Genomic DNA, 5,593 nt, shown 5'->3' with positions numbered 1-5,593 from the left:
GCGCTATCTTTTTGGTCTATCAACTTAGATATGTCTTTCATAAAGTGAACTTTTATTCTGTTATATCTTTGACTTTTGGCATTGCTTTGTTATTCACCTTCCAGAATACTCAGTTTTCTTTTGTTGTATTTTTGTCAGTCTTTCTTGTCCATCATATTCTTCACTTTTGTTTTTCACTCCTTTTTCTTATCTCCTGAGTTTTTCAAGTATATTTAATTCTCAACTGTTAATTCTAATTTTTATTACTTTGTTTCTGTTTCATTGCTTGCTACTACATTTTTTGTTTCCATATCCTTTTTCCTCCTTATTCTGCTCGGTTTTCATTTCAAGTTCTACTTCAACCTTTTCTCTGTATTCATGCTAAATTGTTTCATCTTTATTCTCTTTCAGATTTGTAGTGTTGCTTTTCATACGTAAGAGATACAAAAGCAATTATCTTAAGCTTACTTTGATTTCTCCTTTGTTTGCATATATTTTTCTATAGTTCAAGTGCTGTGGTATGCCTTTGATTCTATGATAGAGTGATACCTCGTTTTAAGACTTTTCACAATTCTGATTGAATTGGATGAGAACTGAATTTGATTCAACATTTAAGTTCAGTGTTGACTATATGGGAAATTGGGGTCGATTCTTGTTCAACTCAATTTTTGACCAGAACTGCAGAAACAATTCAGCTTATAAACTGGGAAACTACTATATTTTCCTGACACCAATGTTTATTTTCCCTTTTTATTAATCACAGTGCTGGAGAGACTGAGACAGGAGGATCACTATGTGTCTGAGCTGCATAGAGAGTCCCTATACCAAATACCTAAATACATAAAAGATTTTTTTTAAAGAAGGAGAAAATCTGATATATGGCCTCATAGCATATTTTTATAAGTAGATCTGATAGTGTTAAGTCAGAGGGTATTGCTTTATTTTGCTGCCCCATTATTTTCTTCCTAGGTAATCTAGCATAAGGAACCATCCCACCCACTACCTCCACTTTGAAAATTAGCCTTTACATTTCTGATTTTACATTTCCAGCTATACACTCCAGTCCTTATGTTTTCCACCGCATTCATGTTAGATAACAAGAATTGTAGACCCAAATTGCAGGTAGAAACTTTAGATTTGATACCCTGATGAGTGGAATGATTGAGCTCTTGTGCAGCAGGAAAGAGCTGTTCTTCCAAGCCTGGTGCTTGGAAACCCTGTTTCTCTGAGGGAATTTAAGGAAATCTTCCACTTTTTGCAGTATGAATTAAATTCCTTTTTTAGCTTAATGGATCGCTAATTAATTTTTGTGGCATACTCAAGGTTGTACAGTTGGTGTGTGTGTGTGTGTATGTGTGTGTGTGTGTGTGTGTGTGTGTGTGTGTGTATTTCTGTGGGAAGGTGGTAAAAGTGTTACTAGCTTTTATCTCAGCATATGTATGGTGCTACCTGACTTGTTTAAAGTGCTCAGTATAAATTTGTTTAATGCATGAAAAAATGATTTAATCTCTAAGGATTTTTGAAGAACTCCACATATAACCATTTATCGTTTTGCTACTGTTCTCCAGTATTCTAGCTGCATGTTTTGCAAAGTATGTTCTAGGTATATCAGATTCATTTATGTAAAAAGGGTTCCACGCATAATTCTTAGAAATGGTGCATACTGAATATTTCTCTTAGAAATTCATCCATTACAGAAATTTACTGAGCTCAAAAAACAAAATCTGGGCTCGTAAAACTATTTAAAACGAAAAGCTTATTATTATTATTTTGGGGGGGCAGAACTAGGGATTGAACTCAGGTCCTTGCGCTTGTCAGACAAGCGCTGATTCTACTGAGCTATCTCCCTGGCCCCAAAAGCTTAATTTTAATTTAGCAAAAAGCTCCCCAAATTTATTTGACCCCAGAAACCCATTGTGTTACTTAGCTGTCCTTTACTGAGACAAAATACCTGAGAATACTGACTTAAAGAAGGCGAGGGTTGTTTTGGCCTACAGTCTGAGAAGCTACAGTTATGGTCAGCTTCATCATTACCCCGGGCCTGCAGTGAGGCAGATGAGCGAGATGGAGAGGGCGCGGTGGAGCAGAGCTGCAGCCAGGGAGCAAGGGCGTGAGACAGGCAGAGAGGAAGGGGCCGAGCCGTGTGCAGCCTCCCAGGCCATGGCCCCCATGCCCATTCCCTTCCCTTAGGCCCACCTTCTGTTTCTGTCACCTCCCAGTAATACCACGGAGTGAAGAACCCGTCAACAGAGGGATACACAGATGCAGTTAGCGCCTCCATGATCCAGTCACCTTCCACAAGCTCTACCTCCAAACAGAGCCTTGTGGGGGCCATTTTGTATCCATGCTGTGACACCTATCTTGTGATAGCTCATAAAAGGCACTCTGGGAAATGTGACTTTTTAAATATAGTGTCTTTGAATCTCATAGAGTTTATTTTAGACTTCAACCAAATTTTTGAATTTGAATTTGAATTTTTTGGGCATCAGATACATAAATTATGACTAAATGTAATTAGGTTGTTCAGGGATAAATCAGTAATTTCTATTTTTATTTGGCCTTTGGAGCAAAATATTATGTTCATGATATTTTTTATTCTTTGTATTTTAGGGAAGGGTCTACAGGGTGTTCAGGGTCTCACTGTTAGATTGGACTCAGAGTGATCTGCCTGTTTACAGCCTCCCATGAGCTAGGATTATAGGCATGCACTACACGCCCAGTCTCACTTGTCTCAGGAACCCCTGGGGGCGAGGCCAGCATGGCAGGCTGGGGATGGAACCCCCAGCCCCTGCGCCTGCTTGTAGGCACTTTCATCCGCTGAACTATTTGGCTGGCTCTGTTCATTATATTTTTAAAATGTATGTTACTTTGCGCAGTTTATTAGTTTGTTTAAGAAAAGGGAATATATGTGTCTTAGTTACTCTTCTCTCGTTGCTGGGACAAATACCCGACACTCAAAATGAAGGAAGGAAAGGTTTATTTAGCTCACAGTTACTGGAGGTTTCAGTCCAACTCAGCTGGGTCCAACGCAGAGCAGCACAGAGCAGAAAGCAACCTTTCTTGGCGGCGGCAAAGAGCAAGAGCGCAAGGGAGGGGTAGCAGCAGCTCAAGCAGCTGGCTTCTCTTCCCACCTTACATTGTAATGCAAATCACCTGCCCCAGGGTAGGGGAAGTACTCACACCTATGGGTACTTCCCAGTATTTAACCATCTATGGGTAATCCCAGCAGTACTAAAACCCATAATCCCAGGCTTGGATTACACATAATCCCAGTGGATCATAGTCAACACAAACTCTAGAAGTCCTCACCCCATGACTGCATGAGGTTTTGGGGGAACAATTAGACACAAACCATAACATTATGCTTTATTGATGCACTAAATTGAGAGAACCCTTATCTCCATTAGTTTTCTGTCCTTGCTGAGACAAAATGCCCAATGTCTAAAGTTAAGGAATGACACACAGTTTATAGAGCGTTCAGTCCACAACCGTCTGGCTCTAAGGCAGGGTGGCACATTGCAGAGGGTCAGTTGTTCAAAGTGGTAGAAGACAGCAGAAGCAACAAGAGAGAAGGGTGAGACAAGTCTGTCCATTCCTTATATTGTATCCAGTCTACTAGGATTAGGGAGGTGTCAATCCCATCAGTGGACTGATGTGCAGTGGCCCACCCTTCATCCCAGCACCCTTAATCCTAGCATTGAAGCATGACTCAAACACACACTCTCCTTTCAGCCACTTTGGAAAAAAGCCCATCCCCCTCTAACTGCATGAGGTTTTGTGGGGACATCTAGACACAAACCATAACAACCTTTACCCCATGTTGTAGGAGTATTTCCATATTTCCTATAGGCTCAGTAAGAAAGACAGTTTGCAGTCTTTATTCATAGCTTTATTTTATTTGTATTTATTTTTTAAAAATTAATTTTATTGAGCAAAAAATAATGAGACAGTTTCAAAACAGGTTAGTAGGACAGTTACAATAATTAATACATTACATATTATTGTCTTCATTCATAGTTTAAGATGTAGACATGATATCTTGTCTAAACACTATTAGTACAAATCTTTCTTCTCATTGAACTAAGAGAAAGTAGCTATATATCTATCCTAACTATCTTATATATACATATATATTTTTTTCACTACAAAATGGTCCTTCATTTATATCCCCGTTTTTTCTTTAGTTTTATCAGAAATGGATATTACATTGCCATTCAAATATTATAGGTGCATGAATTCAGCAAAATAATCCAATATAGCTTTAATATTGTGTATTAACCTGGGAAATAAACCCACAGTTATGCAGAATTTCTACCAAAAGGATACAGCTAGCCAGGCTTGGTAGCTATCAGGAGGTTGAGGCAGGAGGATAAGTAGTTTGAGCTCAGCCTGGAAAACGTAGCAAGACACTGCCTCAAAATTTAAAAAACAAAAAACATAAAAAATAAAAACAACAACAAAAGGCTGGGGTTGTAAATCACCATTCCCTGAATTTAATCCCCAGTATTGGGGGTGGCGGCAGAGGGAGGAAAATCACAACTGAGTGAAGTAAGAGAATTGAGTCATTCTATTTTTTAAAATTTTATTGAAGACAGTTTCAAAACCGATTAGTAGGACAGTTTCAATAATTAATACATTGTATATTGTTGTCTTCTTAGTGGTTATTCATAGTACAAAATGCAGACATGATATCCTGTCCACAAACACTATTAGAACAAATCTTTCTGTTCATTGAATTAAGAGAGAGTAGCTGTGTATCTATGGTAACTATTTTGAATATACAGATACAAAATGGTCCTTCGTTTGTATCCCCTTTTTTTGTATAGTTTTGTCATAGAAGAGTATTCCATTGTCATTTAAATATTGTAGGTTTGTGAATTCAGCAAAATATTCCCATATAGTCCAGTAGTCCATAATAGTAGTGGGTTTTCTAATTCTATTTCCTTTAGAATATTACATTTTTAAAAAATTTAATTAATTAATTAATTAAATACAGGGTCTCACTATGCATTTTGGACTCATAGCAATCCTCCTGTCTCAGCCTCCCTAGTGCTTAGATTACAGGCATGTACCACCACCCCCCGGTTCTGGGGCCAGCATGGCATGTTTAGGGTTCTGGGGCAAGTATGGCATGTGGTACCGGGGACCGAACTTAGGACCTTGTGTTTGCCAGGCAGGCGCTTAGACTCCTAAGCTATCTCACCAGTCCTTAAATTTCTTTATTACATTTCTACTTTGTATTTAAGGTAATAGCTGATCAATGAGCAAATCGCTGGGGTTGAATGAGTGCCTTTATACCATTGGGCTACCTCCAGACTACCTCCATCTCCTTATTTTTAATTTTGAAACAGTGTCACTAAAAACAAATCTCAAGCCTGCAGACCTCCTGTCTCAGCCTCCAGTGACTGGATTACAATCAAATCATTTATCTTTTGACTCATCCTGTGAAATTCAATGTGCTTGTACTTGTTCCAATTGTTCAATGACTGTTTAAGAAACCTCTTTTTACTTTTATTTTTGGTAATTAATGCTTCTATACTTCATTTTCTACTCTTCTCCGTCTGAATACTTTGCTTTTCCTTTATATCTGTTTGGCAAATAGTAGGGTTTTTTT

The 5,593-nt window shown here is 38.3% G+C and overlaps 1 protein-coding gene across 4 annotated transcripts in view; it reads left to right on the top strand.

The window, feature by feature from the left end:
* Positions 1 to 5,593, top strand: part of Skap2 (src kinase associated phosphoprotein 2) — a 210,093-nt gene that overhangs the window by 126,770 nt on the left and 77,730 nt on the right. The gene's annotated exons all lie outside the window — the stretch shown is intronic.

The sequence above is a fragment of the Octodon degus genome, unplaced genomic scaffold (assembly GCF_000260255.1).
Source record: "Octodon degus isolate 3935 unplaced genomic scaffold, OctDeg1.0 scaffold00015, whole genome shotgun sequence".
Classification (NCBI taxonomy): domain Eukaryota; kingdom Metazoa; phylum Chordata; class Mammalia; order Rodentia; family Octodontidae; genus Octodon; species Octodon degus.
The sequence above is the reverse complement of the archived record's forward strand: the minus strand, read 5'-3'. Positions and strand labels throughout refer to the sequence as shown.